This window comes from Malurus melanocephalus, unplaced genomic scaffold (assembly GCF_030028575.1).
Source record: "Malurus melanocephalus ecotype Western Australia unplaced genomic scaffold, MMel_1.1 scaffold_85, whole genome shotgun sequence".
NCBI lineage: Eukaryota > Metazoa > Chordata > Aves > Passeriformes > Maluridae > Malurus > Malurus melanocephalus.
Genome location: NW_026623317.1, coordinates 1,264,884 through 1,284,043, shown reverse-complemented (window position 1 = coordinate 1,284,043; position 19,160 = coordinate 1,264,884). Strand labels below are relative to the sequence as shown.

General features: G+C 43.3%; 1 long non-coding RNA gene across 1 annotated transcript in view; it reads right to left on the bottom strand.

The window, feature by feature from the left end:
* Positions 1-10,853: 10,853 nt before the first annotated feature.
* LOC130574519 (uncharacterized) overlaps positions 10,854-19,160 on the bottom strand; it is a 247,782-nt gene continuing 239,475 nt past the window's right edge. The window contains exon 3 of the long non-coding RNA XR_008965442.1: positions 10,854-10,943. This is a non-coding gene — a long non-coding RNA (uncharacterized LOC130574519). The remainder of the gene's footprint in view (positions 10,944-19,160) is intronic.

Below are 19,160 nucleotides of genomic sequence, written 5' to 3'. Positions count from 1 at the left end.
GGGATCTGGTTCCTTGTGTGGTGGTCAAAGCATTTCATTACATTTAAGTAATAAGCAAAATGTTTCTCTTTACACAGTCTTATTGCTGTTGGAGAGGGGGAAGAGAGGTTTTGATCCAAAAAGCCTCTTAAATGGGATTTGAAATGAAGAATAGCTGTGGTTATCCAAGTGGGAATTTCCAGAGCCATTGGCTGCTGCCCATCCTAATGACAATGTTCCATCAGGTAATGTTATCTGCATGGTGATCAAAGTGTCTGTGTTGGTCATGGAGCTGGGTGCACTGTAACACCCTGCATGGCTGCAGAACCAAGAGATAACCTTTCCAGAGGAGAGTGGGATCCTGGCTCCACAAAGAGACTTTGTTCCAAATTCRAACCACGCAGAAATGAGGAGACAGATGAGTTACAGAAGTGTGTGTAATCCATTCCTTTTCGTGGGACTTTCTGTCAATTTGAGAACCATGAAGTCACAAGATGGTTTGGRTTGGGAGGGAYCTYAAAGACCAGGCAKTTCCACCCCCTGCTTTGGACAGGGACACCTTCCACTAGACCAGGTCACTCAGAACCCCATCTTGCCYRACCTTGGWTACCTCCAGGAGTAGGGAGTCCAYAACYTCTTTTTWYTGYCYCTGCAGCCCTTGTCYCCAGTCCCTGTCCAGCTCTYCTGGAGCCCCTTTAGGCYCCAAAAGGGGCTCTGARCTCTCCCTGGAGCCTTCTCTTGTCCAGGTGAGCACCCCCAGCTCTCCCAGCCTGGCTCCAGAGCAGAGGGGMTCCAGCCCTGGCAGCATCTCCGTGGCCTYYTCTGGAYTCACTCCRACATGCMCACGAYCTTTCTAAGTTTTGTTGTGTAAGTGAAGAGCAATAGGGTCAGAAACTTTTGGGACTTCTATGGWTTGTGTTCTTCACCTCCATGGCATCTCAAGAAACAACCTGAAAATCCAGGTCTGGTCTGAGATGGCTCACGTGCCTGGGGAATTTGGGAGCGCTGGCACTGCCAGGCAGGATGTGACATCTCARAGATGACAATGAGTGCACCAGGGARCCCGATTCACCTCTAGTTCCTCTTCCCTCCTGTGTCAGGGAGCTTTGGAATGWCAGGGACCCAAATACATGCACATTGGTCACTACCACCAGAGGTAGCCCTGCAAGAGATGTGTCTGTGTCAAAAGGGACACCTCATGGTGCACCCCATGGGTTGGGGATGTAGTGTGGCAGCTAGAACGATGCCGAGGGCATTCCAGTTTTTATTTCCCCTCAGTTTTCTCACTGGATATCCAGTAAAACATTCCCAGGCCATTTTTGTCTGTTTCTTTTAAACAATTTCCCTTGCCAGGATGCAGAGAGCAGTAAATACACGCTTCCTGTAGCCTCCACTTTATATATCAAATTAGTAGGGCTTATTAAGCCCCACATTATTTTGCTGCATGATGGAGAATACAGGTGTTTTTCAGCATAAAATGTTCACATGGCACAGCAGGAGTAGCACTTTAAGCCTAAATGGCATGCACTTGGTTATCTAATTTTTGCACATTAATCCTCTCAAGATGTCTGTTAACACAAACCTTGCTAATTAACATTGCTTTAGCATCTGCAAATGCATGATACAGTTTTTTAAAGGAAATTGGAAGACCATGGAGTATTGTGTTATGAATCATAATATCAATGACATTTAAAGACTTGTAAAGTAACTTAGCTGGTACATGACACAGAATTGTATCATATTCTAACCTCATCAACAAAAATGCCATATTTCCGATACACCCGTTTCTGTTTGTGTTCTTAGACAATTACTGCTGTGGCAAGACTTTGGCAAATGTCTTTATTTCAATGTGTTTTTGTAATGAAAAAAAAAAAGGGATTCTCACCCAAAGTAAATGTCTAAAAATACATGGAGGTCCAAATAAGTCACTCTAGACTTCCTTTTTTTGCCAACAGAGATATACAGGCACCTACAGAAGGTATATAATATAATCATAACCTAAGAGAATTCACATCTAACCCTTATGCAAACAACAATGTTGAAACAAGCTSAAGTTCAAAACTATTTATACCAAAAAAGTGAGTACTTAAGGGACTTAAGGCATTCCTTTCCCTTCTTATTTTGGATGGGAAATAGCAGAGAGCCTGTTGTCTCTGGGCATATCTGAGGCCAATGAATGTGTCAAACTTACACTGTGGTCCTGAAATTTAAGCCTTTATTTCCATTCCAAAGGGATCCGGAATTTTAAAGCTAAATGGACAGATTTCTGGATATTTGACTTGCAAAACCATTTCCAGTCTTGAATTGATTTATTTCTTGCAATAGCACYGTTCATCAGAAGATATGAACCTAATTAACAAGCATCCAGTCTCCAYCTTTCCAGCATGCACTGAAAGAAAATGTACACAACAAAGATGGGAGAGCTTGTATCTGAAGTATAAAGGGATATTCAAATATAATCACCATTTCTACACAAAMTCTAAACAATTATCTGTGGATTTGGTGGAGCAGACCTTGGTAGAGACCACAGACAGAAAAGGATGTTTGTTATCATAATTTCTGCTCAAAAGATTTGGAGCTAAGGCTCCCCTGGACAGTCTTAACCACAGACATACAATTTAAATCCTCCTGCTAGCAATATTATCTTAAACCTTGTGGGTTATTTATTGCATGGTAATGTTTTTAACAGAAGGACTGATTAGCTGTCTGAGCAAACTACCAGGGAAAGCAGCGGATCCCTCTTCTCTTGAAACCTTCATCTCAAAAATGGAAGCCAAATTGCTACGCTCAATACAGCAGCTACAGGACRAAATTTACAGTCAGTATTACACGGGCTGCGCACTCAAATGTCCTGTCTGTCATGAACAGTTGTGAATCCCAGTGTTTCTGAAGTACCTACAGATCCCTGAATAGAAGAAGCAGTTGGAAGCATGGTGCGTTTTGCGGGAGAGCTCCATCTGCCTCTCGCGGAGGTCAGGAAAACCTCACGTGCCTGCGTGGTGAGCTCAGGTACAGCCACATTTCATTAAACTTATTACAGCTTTCAGCCACGTGGGTGCCTAGACATAAATAAGCAAGGCCAGGCCAGCTTTACTRAAACACATATTTTTCTCACTCTGACAGGCATGCAAGGGGCCGCGACTGCCCGTGTCTCGGGGACAATTTTAACAGCAAGACCTTTCTCCTCAGGGGACTGCTCTCACTTTTTCATTTAGAAGAGGAGAAAAGAAACCCAATCCTAAACATATGATGATTTTATTATGTGAAACCCAATAGGAAATGAAGTAAGAATATCAGGCTGCTTTCAGTTTCCTAGCAAGGGATTTTGTTTTAAGTTGGAAGAGGGGCAGCTGTGCTGGACGCTCGCTTCCCTCCGCCTAAACATCAGGACCTCTTTAATTGTTGCGGGTCGTGGGGTGAGTTTTGTGGTGAGAAAGACAGGCTTGATGGGTGCTTCTGAGCTTTAATCCAGGCTRTGCTGGTTTGGAGAGAAAGATTCAGCTGTAGAAGCAGAGGATAAAGGAGTGCAGCAGCTCCTGGTTGTGTCTTGGTGTGTGTGCAGGGATGTCTGAGTGTGTACGTGTGTGTGTGTGTGTGTGTGAGCACTCTAAGCAAGGCCAGCCAAATTCCATCTTCATGGACAGTTCAATGGAAAGTTAGCTTGAAAATGCAGTATATCATATTTCATGAATTTAATAGGGTTTTCATGATTTTACAAAGTGCCTCAACCAGACACTCATGGCTGGAGGCTGCACAGCAGGAGACCTAAAACACTGCATCTGTGTTTTTCAACTCTTGCCAGAATCCATTGAATTTGATCCGGAATGACTATGCATCTTTGGAATGTACATTCACTTTTCTCTTGCCTTATCCAAATAAAAGAGGGAGATGGGGGGGTTGAGGGGTAGGGAGAAAAGAGTCCTATGAGAATTCCATATGGAAACACTAAACTAGCATTATAAAGGATTTCCTATAAACAAAATTACGGTCACAAATTTTGGACTTGGACCACATTTGAAACAAAGGGCTCTTTGTCTCCCTCTTTTTAATGTATTATTTTATCTGTGTTAACACACACATTTTAATTTTTTTTATGGCAATAGATAAACAGATGTACACGTATACACTCATGCAAAAATGAATGTTTATATTATTTCGAGGTCAGTTGCAATCTCTCTTAATATTTTTTTTCGATTGCAAAATTCCTAACAAGAGCAAACTTTAATCGCTCTGTGCACTAAATCCCTTGAAAATAAATATCCAGGGCAACTTCAAAAGCCCTTAATTAGAAGCACATGTGTGGTGTTACAAATTTCTGGCTGAGGCGGCTGAGTTGTAATTTAACATTATGATCTGCCATAAATATTATCCATAATGAGCAGACTTCATGTTACACTTCTGTACGTCAGATAACTGCAATATTTTTTGTCTGCTTTTGTTCAGTCACTGAACCTTAAGTGAAGTTTAAAATTAGAAAGAAAGGAAGAAAGASAGAACCAGTTTTCCCACCGGGGAGCTGAATATTTCTGTCCTCCTAGCCGTAAAGAGAGTTATYGATTTTATTCTGTTTTCTTTGTTACAGTTTAAAAATGTGGTTAACAGATAATAACTTGGAGATGATGGGGGAAGGGGAACAGCAAGGATTGGAAGCTGGTGAGATGGTAGGTTGTTTTGCACAACTTTCCGATGGCAGCTTCCTGGAATATTTGTTGTGTTCCCCACTCCCAAAGCAAACCCCAAAACCCCATAAGATAATTTCTACATGAGAATTTTAAACCATTTCTGCCCCTATGTTGTACCTGAACCGAGCCTTTCAAACTGCAGAAACTTGATGGCTGAGGATAAAATTTTCTGTGTTAATTTCAGGCAGTTTATGGATAGGTTTTGCAGCCCTGGCACAGACTGCATATGATTGTATGTACACGTGTGTGTGTATATGTGTGTGTGTAAGGAGGGGGTAGCGAAGCAGACAGTGAATTTACAGTGCCAGTGTGCAGCTGTGGGGATTATGCACTGGTTACCTAAATGTGTGTGAAAAAATGCAGAAATAGTGTGGGGCTGCAGAACAAGCCCACAGCCCCGTGACTCGTATAAAGAGCCAATTTGGTTTGGATTTCCACCAGACACATGGGCTGAGGGTTCCTGCTCAAGGAGCGCCCCAGGACCCTGTGACCATTTAAAATCACAAACATTCTCTGGTGCTTTTGACTTCTGCTGTCGAATCCTGCCTTGTCAGGCTGCTCTTGTGGCCACAGCCACATCTTGTTGTCCAGCCTAGAGAAGAGAAGGATGTGGGGTGACCTTACTGCGGCCTTCAGGTACCTAAAGGAGCCACAGGAGGGCTGGAAAGTGACTTTGGTCAAGGGCCTGGGGAGACAGGACACAGGGAATGGCTTCACACTGAGAAAATGATGGGTTAGATGGGAAGGAATTGTTCCCTGGGAGGGTGGGGAGGCCCTGGCACAGGGTGCCCAGAGCAGCTGTGGCTGCCCCTGGATCCCTGGCAGTGTCCAAGGCCAGGCTGGACATTGGGGCTGGGAGCAGCCTGGGACAGTGGGAGGTGTCCCTGMCCATGGCAGMGAGCTGRAATAGGATGATCTTTAAAGTCCTTTCCTACCCAAACCATTCTGTGACACCTTCAGCCTGGGTGGAAGGCCCAGGAGTGCTGCTCTCTCCTGGGATCTCTCACCGCATATCCTCAGCCCACATTCCCTCCAGCAGAATGAGCATATCCTGCCTCTTCTCCCACTCACACCAGCCTTTTTGTTGGAACTGCTTTTCTGCTAGATTAAAAAAAAAAAAAACAAAACCCCAAACAAACAACATAAACCCAAATGCTGCAAGAGCAGATAAAAAATCTCCATCTGAGTGCCTGAGGTGGGGATGTGTCTCTCTTGACTGCAGCACCTCAACATGCAGCGTGGCTCCTGCAGCTCTGTGCTCAAGGAACAACCCAGAGCAGGGACGTGGTGAGCACAGACACAACAGCTCCAAGCTGCAGGCACCACCACAGGCCCAGATWTAAAACAAACAGGTGGATAGAATCAGCATGGAAACCAGTGTTCAGATGGCTGTGTGGTGCTGGTACCTGTCTGATTTTAGCCAGGCTCTCTGGCTGCTGGCTCTGCTGCTGGGCAGAGACCGTGGTGTCTGGGGTTGTAACTTCTCCCAGGAGATGTCAGGCTCTAGTAGGAGCAGCACCAATTTTTTTTAGCAGCAGGAGGAGCTGCATATCCAGTTCTCAGGGGTTCCCCCCACAAGACTTCTGCCTCAGYTCTGTCTCTCGTTCCTGAGATGCCTGCACGCAATTCTTGCCTCTGCTGTTGCACAGCCTCGAGCTGGACCACATCCTATTAGTTCTCATAGCTCATGTCAGACACAGCAAGCTGCAAGCCAAGTTCATCCCTCCCCTGAGCCCAGCTGAGTTCATGGGGATGGATCTGTACACCTCCTTTTCTTCTCTGGGCAGGGCAGAGCAGAAGCAAGGCTGTAAACCTTCCAGGTGACAGGTTATCTCCAGAAACRTTTGCCAAATTACTTTTTAAACTTCAGATATGTAGGAGAGAAGATAAAAGCTATAATGTTGCTCTTCAGAACCCCGTGATGGATGTGTTGCTCAGTCTCTGACTGCTCTGGATGYATCTGACCAAATCTTCCATTACGATGGCAGAAATAAAACACCCCTAATCTCCCCCTGCCCTTCCACTTCCACCTCCAGTTTCTGGAACCACAGAAACTGGTTCTGGTTTTTATCTGCTGGAGATGATGGAAATGCCCATTTCTCTGTGACTTCCAGCATCCATCTGCAGGCTGGGAGCATTCGGTGATGCGTGGATGCCAGCGGAGCTGTGAGTGTGTTTCTGAATGCAAGCAGCACTCAGAGTCATGTCCAGAAATGCTTTTAGAAGCACATCCAGTAGTTTAGGCTGCTTACCAAACCAACTTTAAACCAAATGTATCGCTGAGGGAAAAGTTTCCCAGTCCTTTTTTTCCCAAATGACATGTAACACTTCACAATTTCCTTCCAACCAGAGGTCCAGGAGTTATTTAGATCTGTGAATCATTTCAGTGTTTCAGACCCCCTGAGGTCACTCAGTGCCACCACCACTTCTCTCTGACCACAGGGCCATGGGTGACCTCCCCAGGATGGACTGGAGCAATGTAACTCTGCTGGAAGTGGAATCTTCCTCCACTGTGACCTTATTTGCTGTCAATTATTTGGGTKTGTATTTTGCCATTCCAGGTAGGATGGGGATTACCTGACACACTCCTTCAAGCATGAGCATGGAAAAGCTGCATGTGAAAGACACTGAGAGATACTTAAAGTGAAAAAGTACTTTGTAATCAAGGTCAAACTCCAGTGGTAAGTTTGAGCCAAATAAGAGCTCAGATTTCACGTGGCTTTATGCTCTTCCATGTTTATTTCTTCACCTCTCTATGGTTTATCCTKATTGCCTCCAACAGGCTTTGGGACAGCCTTCAAACCAAGCAGCCTGGTAATGAGGGTGATGATAATTCTTCCTTTTGGCTGGCTTGCATTCATCTTTCCTTAACTAAAGCACAGTTCTGTGCTGCAGCCCAAAGAATTAATATCCACAGATAGAGCACATCTTTGTCTGATCGGCTGAACACACAGAGGTCACTCGTGTCCCTCAAACAGCCAGACCACGGCCGTGGGTCACCCGTGTGAGCGGGCAGGGCTGTGCCATGTGCTCAGGACACACGGACCGGACCTGCTGCCCCTTTTTGGCTCATTTTTTTTCGGGACGCCAATAGGTGGAGCTGAAGGAACAACGCAGAGCGCCCGAGTGAAGGCGGATCATGGGTGTGTTTGCTGTTTTTTTCGGTGTGCTAGGAAGGGATTGCACTTGTGAAATGACAGAGGTGAAGCTGTGCAGTGAAGGGAGGGCGTGAGGGACRCGAGGCTGCTGCAGAGAGTGATGGAGGAGAGATGGAAAAGGAATGGAGGGCATAGAAACATACATCCGGGACAAAATATTTTTTTTTCTTGTTTACTGTCTTCTCTTAGAGTATATTCTGCATCTGATTCAACTTCTACACCTACAGCATTAAAATAGACTTTACTTCTCCAGGTAAATCTTGCACAGAATAAATTCTAGTATATGATTTTGCTTATCTAGCTCAGATTAGACAATCACTCAAGTGCTTTATGTGTCAGAGGTGTCCAGCTTGAGATGATCTAGAGCTCAGCTGAGGCAGGTCAGGTACACTTAAACTGTCCCTCTGCTTAAATAAATCACCTTGTGAAAGAATCCTKAGCAGTCAGTGTAAATAGGATTCTCCTGTCATGGTTTGCTTAGCCTGCTAATCAAAACATGTAGCTCTGAGCACTTCCCATTTAGAACAGCTTATGAAAATCAACCGTCATTATTGCYGTCTGATACATTATCACCAGCAGCCAAATAATGGGCAAAATGTTCCTGGGTTGCAATGAGTGCAATTTATGATTCTAAATTGTCATGTGTAAAGAAAGAAGAGTGCAGCTGGATATTCATTAGACACATTCAATTTAATGTATTGAAAACAGTAAAGAATACGGTTTAATTAATAAGCCAAGTGCACATGGCAGTGGAATCTGTGAAGAGTGCCCACAGAGAGCTGCAGCTCTTGCTGCAAAGCTGCCCCTTTCTCTCGAGTGGAGTGACCTGTATCCACCTTCAAACCACAACTCACCTGCTTTATTGTCACACTTGAGAGGATTTTGCCCCTCAGACCCATCAGTGTTACAAAAGACATCAGATGTTTTTATGCACCTCAGTGTTTTTGACTTCCAATTTGTAAATTAGTTTCAGGAGACAGATGGTTAGCATATTCCAAAAATGAGTACCTCTGCTAAAATTGATTTCAGAAAGGGCATTAAAGAAGGGTTAAAAAAAMCATTGAAAACATTGCAAATGTTGCCTCTGTGCTGCAGTGTTGGATGGAATGAATAGGAAAAAACAGGACATCATCAACAACTGTGAAGTTCATGTCCCTAAATGGCCTTCAAAATCAGGACTGCATCACTGACATTTCACCAAAGAGTTTGAAAATGTACTGGAGATATCAACCAAGTTGATCTATTTCTTATGAGGTCTTCTTAAGAAGACCCAAAAATAGAAAAGCAGTAGCACGGACAATTATTAAATTTACTCTTTGGAATGGAAATTTCATTCTAGCTCAAAAGCCTTGTTGAAGAAAGTTTTGGCACCTGACATTTACCAGGTTTGTTAGAAGCCAGGAAGTGAATCACCTTGGAAAATCTGAACAAAATTTTCTTGGCTGCCATCGTGCAAAGGCAGATGAAATGTATTTCCAAAATACAAGAAATTTTCAAYGTGATCGTTCATTCATACCAACTASCTCAAAATAAGCCAATATTTGCAGTTTATAATTTAAATAGAATCTTCTTGACTTTTATTGACATGATAATTTGGTATTTGATAGAGAGGGAGGGGAATGGGTTGGAATGTTATACTGTTTATGTTCATTGCTGGGCATGGCCTTTCCTAAAAAAAATCCAAAAGTCAGATGTGGCTATTACCAGCCACAGACTGGGGTCTCTCACTGTCAGGAGTGAGTCTGTTTGGATCCTCTCAGGGACGAACTGAAAGGTGAACCCATTTCTCCTGAGGTTTCTGCACCCATGGAATCTGTGCTGAAGGGAAGAACCTCGATGCTCATGTCCTCTTTAACCTTCGAGAGATTAAACCGTGCCAAGAGAAGATCAATTTGACCCCTCAAYGTGCACCTGAGCCCCAAAAGCCAACTCCACCCTGGGCTGAGCCCCAGCGTGGGCAGCAGGCGAGGGGGGGATTGTGCCCCTCTGCCCCGCTCAGGTGAGACCCCACCTGCAGAGCTGCCCCAGCCCTGGGCAACAACAGCACAGGGACCTGGAGCTGCTGCAGCCAGGCCAGAGGAGGGCACGGAGATGCTGCCAGGGCTGGAGCCCCTCTGCTCTGGAGCCAGGCTGGGAGAGCTGGGGGTGCTCACCTGGACAAGAGAAGGCTCCAGGGAGAGCTCAGAGCCCCTTTTGGGGCCTAAAGGGGCTCCAGGAGAGCTGGACAGGGACTGGGGACAAGGGCTGCAGGGACAGGACACAGGGAATGGCTTGGCAGTGGCAGAGGGCAGGGATGGATGGGATATTGGGAAGGAATTGCTGTCTGGGAGGGTGGGGAGGCCCTGGCACAGGGTGCCCAGAGCAGCTGTGGCTGCCCCTGGATCCCTGGCAGTGTCCAAGGCCAGGCTGGACATTGGGGCTGGGAGCAGCCYGGGACAGTGGGAGGTGTCCCTGCCCAAACCATTCTGTGATTCTGAGGACAGAGAGCCCTGAGCAGAAGCTCTGCAGAAGCTCAGCAGGTTGTGTGTGCACACAACTTCCATCCACATGCAGTAATTGTAGAAAGAAGTGGTTTTTAGTTACAGTACAGTACAGCTTTTTAGTTACAGTACAGCTCTTGTACCACCCTTTCTTCCCCTCTATCCTGCCATGAGCTAAATAGGTTTCCATTTGGAGAAGTGATTGCTCCTTAAAACCCCTGAAAGTGACCCTTGAGCATGTCTGGACCACAGGGTGGACTGAGTGCCTGGAAGTGTTCATGGTGCTGCCAAGACAAGGATCCTTCACCCAGTGTGCTGTCTGYCTGTCTGTCTGTCTGTCACCTCCAGTGGCATGGTTTGCTGTGCTTCCCTGCATGGCTGAGGAACTGCATTGAAAGGCAGCAGGGAGGAAACTGCCTTCCCTGCGAATTGAGTATCCAGCCTGAATGAAAGCATCTGGCCTTGCAGAGAGGTGAACAGCCTGCTCAGATGAGACACCTCCATGGGCAGAAAGCAGCACCCACACACACGAGGGAGCCTGAACTCACCAGGAGAAGGTGGGATGGTCCTGTCCTCTCACAGAGTCGAGTCTGCTTCAGCCTGAGGTGTGTTGGTAGCTGAGGATGGATCCTGGTCACGTCTTCCTAAAGGAAAGAGACACAGGAGTCAGAAATGCTGGAGAGCCACAGAGTGAGAGTGACTGCGGAATCATGACATCACAGAGTGCTCTGTGTTGGAGGGACATTAAAGACCATCCTGTTCCAATTTCCAATTTGTTGCCATGGGCAGTGTGACAGGCTTTATGGGAGATCARTAAATGAAAGGTGAATGCATTTATAGGGCAACACACCAACAACCTGTTTAGATGTAAAAAAGCCTTGAGTAACACCAAGGGCCTGTGGGATAAAGGACCCAGTTTTCTGGACCACTGTGGGGATTTGGGAGATGTGATGAACAGAAGCTAGGTCATTTCTGCTGTGCTTTTAAAAGAGCTCCCAGAGCCAACATGGACACTTTGGTGTCTCCTCTTGTGTACGAGACAYGCAGCCTGCACTCAGAGGAGCTGTGAATTGCTGACCCACACACTCCCCGCTCATATCTCAGCACAGTGARGCAGACATATGCTTGTGTCAGGAGTTTGTTTGTGTAGATGATCCAGAAGAGTCACCAGTCTTAAAAAAAATCTTAAAAGGCTTTTTTATTTTYTCTGTCAAAAGCTGATGATTTTTGGAAGCTACAGTTTTAATGGAAGAAGCGTCATCTTTGCTAATATCTTCAACTGAGATGTTAGTGGGAACAAGCTGTTCCATGAGAAGCAGAATTAACAAAACCATGTTTCTTGCGGATGTGTGTCTCAGGTTTGAACTTTCTGGTTGAACGAGGGTGCCAATTTAAGATTTTTCCACAGYTGTGATATGAATAATGTCTCTGCCCAACACAGATTCTCCTCACTCTGATAAAGGGTAACTGGAGCCTCYCTTATTCTGTCTGGTGCAGCTAATCAAGTCCCTGTCTTCCCCCAGGCTGTAAATTTTCATGAAACGTGTACAATTCTAACAAATTTTGTTGAAACAGGTTCAAAAGTTGTCAGGGGGACACGAAGAGATGAGATGATACACACATAAGTTGGATCGTGTAAGTCCTTGTTTTCTTTGGAAACCAGKATAGAAACATTCTCCACAGGCAGATTTTAATGCAGAAAATGGCTATTTATGGAAATCTTTACACTCTTTTCTCTGTTTATGAAAGGATAAGATGGAAAGGGATGCAACTCAGCTTCTCTTCTCTGTATTATTTATGATGTACAGGAGAAGGAGTGTACAGAGGTAACCTATGAGGGTTTTTCAGCAATGTCCCTCGTCCTCTTACAAGTTTTCTAAATTCTTGTTTGACAACCAGAACCTCAATGAAAGACTTTCACATTTTCATTTCTAGTGTTTCACTGCTTGTCCTTGCGGAGACTTTCAGTGAATAATCTTTGAGCTGTTTCACAAAGACCATGTGAATCAATTGAAGTGCCAKTATTTAAATTTTAAGACAGGTTTTCTGAAGACCAAAGGTTAAGCACTGGTGTCATATAAACACTTAACAAAAGTTCCCCTTTCAAATACTTTTCTTTTTCTCATCTTACATTTCAGTAGACTGCCTGACATCAGTCAGTGCTTTTGACTARACATAATAAAAATAGAAAATAAGCTATTTAAAAGAATCCATCCATTTTCCATCTTCCTCTAAGAAAGAAACATCAATGATGAAAATTCTTTTTCSCACTCAGGTGTCCTCTTTCTTGCCYGAAGGATKGGTGGAAGAGTTTGGATGCCCCTGGATCCCTGGGAGTGTCCAAGGCCAGGTTGGATGGGGCTTGGAGCACCCTGGGACAGTGGAAGGTGTCTGGGGTAGAACTGGGTGGGGTTTCAGGTCCCTTCCATCCCATCCAAACCATCTCAAATCATTCTGTGATTCTATAATGAATCTTTGAATGCATCATCTCAAGACAATGTCTATTCAAAGCCTAGTTAGATTTATTTTTCTATTGTTGTGTTTCTTCACTAATTCAAGACTAAGAAGTGATTAAAAAACCACAACATGGTTAATTTTAAAGAGGCATTCTTCCTAGGAGCTGGACCTCAAGGCTCGGTGTGTCCTGGGTGCCAAGCCCAAACCTACTCCTTATAATTCCTGCTCTTTTGATTGTCATAGAGTATTTTCTTAGCCAGTTCTAGTGACCAGCACCAGTGACAAGGGAAATATTTATAGGGCTGGAATCAAAGAAGCACAAGACAGTGCTAACAGCACTCCATCACTTCCTTTTTCAAGGGAGGRACGTAGCTGCTGACTTAAAGATCACTCATCACGGTAGGAATATTTATCTCTTGGAAAACCTTTGTGTTACAACTGCAGGGCAGCGAAATGAGCACTGGGTTTTTTTGCATGATTCACAGTTTTTCATTATCCAGTTTGAGCATTGCTGGTTCAATCAGCACACTGCTTTTTTTTTTTGATGGAGACAGTGGTTATTCCTCAGGGTTCTTCACCCACTGTTTCTCATGCTGTCTGWGCACTCARTCTTTCATTAACYTCTGTTTTCATTTCTTTCACACATGCCCTGTTTTTGTGGCTCATGATGGATTTTACACAACTATTCAGAAGGGCAGCTCATGGCAACAGGGAGATCTGTAGGAGATCTGATCAGACCCACAGCTTTTGTCCTTTACTGTATGTCCTCAATAGCTCTGAACCTAAAATCAGAGCATCAGCTTCACCAATCCCAAAACTCCTCTAAATCTGGGTGTCTCAGACCACGCATATCAGGTGAGTTACAAAGGCAGGGCAGGAGAGTTCGACATCAGCTGGGGTGGGAAAGCTCTGGGAAGCGTGGGAGATGCAGGAAGTGCAATGTGGATTGTCACCTTACACTGAAATGTTCAAAGGTGCAAAATCTTCGGGGCCACATCAACTTTTACTTCCTGTCACTCATTTTCCCACTGTCCTCCTGCAGCAATAACTTGCCCCAGGGGACTGCCTCTATTGCCTGTGCAGGGRGCTGGCTCAGGCTGCTCCTCCTGGCCATGGCAGTTCCCTCTCCCCTCTGCTGTAGCTGCTGAAAACCTGGCAAAAGCTCCATGGTGTGGTGAGAGTCTGACAGAGGGGATGGGAATTGTTCACACTTGATTGACAGCCCCTACATGGAGCAGTCTGTCAGATTAATTATCAGCTCTTCAGAAATCCCCAGAGATCCCATCACCGTTTCACGGGGTGYTGTGGAAATGTTTCGTGAAGATCCAGCCCCCTTTCCCCGAAATGGCAATCCGGCTCTAAGATAAGAAGCAGCAGGTGGAAAAAAAGGCTTTGAAGGTTTGGGAAATACACAGATACCACAAAGTGGTGTTTCCCTTTGGCTAACGGCATCAGAGTTTTGTCAGTGTCCTCTGAAGGTGTCTGAACAGGCTGAGTCCTGTTCCCTATCCAGGAGGGTGTGCTCCAGCCACAAGGTAGCAGAGAGCATCACGCTGGATGAAGACCCAGGAATTTGGGTTCCAGTGCTTGAACCTGCAGATGTTCACTCTGTTGATACTGAAATAAGACTAAGATTTATTATTATTATTGTTATTATTTCCCAAGCAGCTGTCAAAGCGAATTTGAGAAAAGGGACTTTTAAGTAGTGCTTACATGAGGAATTACTCATGGAAAATTCCTTCTCTGAACTTTTCCAATTTCATTAACAGAGGAATGTTTGTAAAGCAAAGCCCTGTGCTACACACTGGCATTTCTAAGTTTGAAGTTGCTCTTGTAGCAGTTGAAATGAGGTTCATGCATCAGTTTAAGAGCAGGCACTACATCCAGGTGGAGCAAGGACTTGTGGCAATCAAGAGTGAAAAATATTCCTTGTGAGACAATGGGGCAAGCACTGARATTATGAGTGAAAGCATCTTGAGACAGCCTGGTGAAAGCAGTTCCTTGATCAGACCATTTTCTGAAGTCACCATTGATTACCAAGAATAAATACTTATTTTTATCTTGAGCTAATATTGTCAATCTCGAAAAGAGAGATGAATAATAAAATGACAGAATCATGGAATARTTTGGGCTGGTAGCAATCTTTAAAGGAGAAGGGGTCTTTAAAGATCATCCAGTTCCAACCCCYASATCCRTGGGCAGGGACACCTTYCACTATCCCAGGTTGCTCCAAATCCCATCCAGCTTGGCYCTGGATGCCYACAAGGATGGGGCAGCCACAGCTRCTCTGGGGAAYKKKSCMRGRWWRSCCCMWYCYKKKGSYKSCCCATCCCTGGGWGTRTCCAARGCCAGGCTGGACAGGGCYTGGAGTGACCTGGGATAATGGAAAGTGTCCCTGCCCATGGCCAGAGGTGAAACAGGATGGTCTYTAAGGTCTCTTGCAAACTGTTCTGTGATTCTATAATTTTATATCTATGGGCCATTTTGATTGAGATTTGGTGCGGAATACACAACACCTGTTATTTCCAGTAGAAATGGAATAGCATCTGTGAGAGTAGGAACATTTGGCAAGTTTTGTACATAGCACTTCAAAAACACCAAATTTTTGTTCATAGTACTCATAGAAAAAGCCAGGAAAGGGTCTTCTAGCAGGGAAAGAAGATAAATAAGCTTCAGGGAAAGAAAATTTCTCAATGTCACCTTCTGAAGAGAAACTTCTCAGACCCCAAATATAGCTTTCCTGATGCTAATGCTATGCAGAAAGGAAGCCTGGGTTATGTCACCAAGGTACTCAGCAGTTATGAGGTGTATATTTTAGAAGATCACATGAGGAATTAAGCATGAAGATGCCATTTAATTATACATTTATGCACTCACTTTTTTTTTTTTTTTTTTTTTTTTTTTTTTTTTTTTTTTTTTTTTTTTTTTTTTTTTATTTTTTTTAAACAGACTCTTTGCTGAGCATTTAACTTCTTTGAGTTAATGACAATAATTACATGAAAATCCATTCGGGCTTCTCAAGATGCTGAATTTGCAAACTGGCAATACAAATACTTTAATACTCATTTAAATACACTGTAATTGCACTTGATTCTAAGTAGTGGTGTTTTAAAAGCCATGCCATTTGTAAATATTAAATGTCCCCCTCCCCYCCTCACTTTAACATCAATCCTTAGTGGATCTGGTTGATGTCAGTCTCGATAAATTATTCTGCTGAAAGAGCTGACCATAAAGAATAACATTTTCCATTAAAAATTAATATATTCTCATGCCACAGGTCCTTGTGTAAGCGCAGTACAATGGTCTGTATTGTCTGTCTGTCAGCAGATCCATGTCTGATTTGTGGTTTACCTAGATCCTACAAAGTCAAGAGAAAATTGCAGTTTTGATACCTGCCATTTATTAGTAATATTTATATTACTAATGTATTACAATATTTGCACACTGGCAAGTGACACCTGCAGTCTGGTTAGCTGTCAGCCAGGCTCACAACATGAAAGAAAAGAAATAACTTTTCCTCCTTATTGAACAAAAGGACCCAATATTTGCTGCCTTTCCCTCAGCACTTGGTTTTTCAAAAGGGATTTCAGATGGCTCTCTGGTGGTTTGGTTAAGGATGGGCAGAGCTTTCTGAGGCCCTGGGGAAAACKAGAGCAGCAGAAAGAGAGTCATCAAGCCCAATTCCCTATGCTGCAGGTCCTGATTCGCATATCTCTGCTCAGAAACTCACTGGGTATCACACCAAAATTAGTTTGATTTTCTCCCCTCACCTGCCTTTTGCCATGATGGACATCCTGTGTACGTAGGAAGATGTCCTTCCTTCCACTGAACTCAGCCTTGGAAATTTTAAACTTCTCCTTTTCTGGCAATCTTTTTTGTTTCCTTTTTATTACCTTTTTTTTTGTGCACCTAATTATGTGCACAAAATTTTTTATTTCATATTTTCAAGGAACACTTTTTTTTTTGCTTTTGTACACATTGTCTGTGTACATGTTTTGTGCCAACTATTAAAAAATGCATTTTCTTTCTCTTTTGCATGTCAGCCTGTTCAGAAAAATCTAGCTGAATGATGCATCACCTGTGGAAGTGGCTTTGCTCAAGTTCTAACACTTTGCAAAAGTTGCTTAATATAAAGAGGTTTTGTTTCAGAAGGGTACCAAAGCAAGGTACTAAGAAATCTTTACTAATTTATTTGRTTCGTTTCTGTTTTGATTTCTCTAGTTTTGTGTTGGATGACAATCATGCAAAAATGCAAGAGAATGTGACAAAAAACATTTCATGTTCTAGAAAACAGGTTTTTCATTATCTCTGTGAGGCTGCTCCCAAACAGAATGAAGACAGCTACTGAGAAATCAAACATTTTGCAWCTTACCTTCTGTAGAAAGGGAAAAGTGAAAGCTACCCATGAAGTTGGGCCAAATATTAAAAGAGATCTTTGAAATTTATTTCTTCTAAAGATAAAGTTGATTCTCTGTCAGCCCAGGGATCCCATATTTTCCATTCTGTTATATTAATAAATATGGGAGTGAAATATCTTTCTCTCTTTCTCTTCCCCCCTTCTTTTTTACTCCCTTTCCCTTTTCCTTTCCCACACAGGAGTTGTGGCTCTCAGGGATCATGAGCCCCTTCAGTTGGATTGTTCCTGCACTTTCATTCTGATTACACATTTGATATGAGAGCAAACCAGAGTTTGGAGTCTGCCTTGCTCACATGCAGCTGAAGATCCATTGAATATTTTGTTGGTAGAAAATGCACTCATATCTCCGTGGCATAAAAACAATTCCCCCAAAATTTCTTATTGTGTGAGGCAGCCAAAACCAATCTGGTTTCAAAATTCTCTGGAAGTCTCATCTAAAGAAATTTGTTTCACAACAAAAATAAGCAAAAATGTGTGTGGGGTGGAAAATTTTGCCCAACAATCTACCAATACTTGCACATGTCTCAGGGTTTTTATTGACATGCAGGGATCCCCGAAGGACATCTGAGATCAGCCAATAACTAAAGAGCCGTCCTAGGCAGGAGAGGTATCACACTGGTGTGTACAAGATTTATTCTTAAATCCTGATTTGCATAACAGCATAACCTTTGTGTATCTGCTGCAAACACATAAAATAAAAACTAAGAACTGTGCACCTTATGTTAAGAGTTATTACAGTTCTGCACAGAAGCTCATTCCTCTGTGGATGTTTATGCATGTGCACCACACAACAAGGAAGATGTCCAAATATTCCTGTGCCCCACATTTCCCATTCTTGCTTCTCATAGGAGAGGTTTCTGACAGACTGGTTGTTTTAGCAAAAGGAAGCACACTGATATTACACGCTGATACCCCATATATTGAGAAGAATGRAAGGATCGGCTTTTCAGTGAGAACTCCTTTGGTAAACTCACATGCTTGAGTGATTAAACCCAAGGATTAAAATATCTTTTACAATGTGTATTTTTTTTTCCTTTCTCTCAATAGCTTTAACACAGGAAGGGAGGACAGAGGAAGAGAGAGAAATAAGCTTATATTCTTAACTTTTCTAACCCATATTCCATTCCAGAACTATAAGATGTGATAAAGATAGGTAAGCAGATTAATTTAGCAGACTTCCAGACTTCTGAAGCAAAAGAGGGAGGCAGGAACATTTTATCATTTCTGACATATGGAGCATGTAGTTCTGACTGCAATATGGAATGGATGATCAAAGTCATGTTTTCAATATATTCTAGGAACATTTTTAGCCTTAAAGTCATTAGTAAACTTCAATTTAGGAGCTGAACCCTAAAACCTTAATTTGGACAAAGCACTCCTACCTGGGAACATAGCAACTCACTCACAGGTCAGAATTTAATATAATTCTTGAACCAGGCAGCTCAATGTCTTGGAGAAAATGACTAAAAAATACTTAGAAAATACCTTCAAGGGATGAGGATGAAATTGAGAGCTAAGCGCARGAAAAATAAGAACTAGGGCTTTCAAAGAAAATTGAAGCTTTGGAGAGCCTTCAACTATTTTGATTTATATTTAAACATTTTAGAGATTGGAGCTTTGATTAGCTGATACCCTCTCCAATTCCCCTTCAGCTCTGATTTATGGGCAGGCTGAATCTCAGTAAAATGAAAGCTAAATGAGGTGTTCTTTAAAATTACCTTTGAACACTTAAAGAAGGTAAGGAAGAGGGCAACTTGGTTGGTGCTGACATGAAGGGGAATGGGATATGAGGGTGTGTGTTTTTAGGAGCTGAAGTATTTTGAATACTGGAGAGGGGGAAGGAGCAGAAAGAACAGGATGTCAGGGTGTTTCTAATTGCTGCATGTGATAGCAGTTATATATACATCGCTTTTGACTGGGAGATGCATGAAACTAGACTTGTTAGCGCAAACAAGGCTGTTTGTGCATATGTAAGATGGAATTTGGT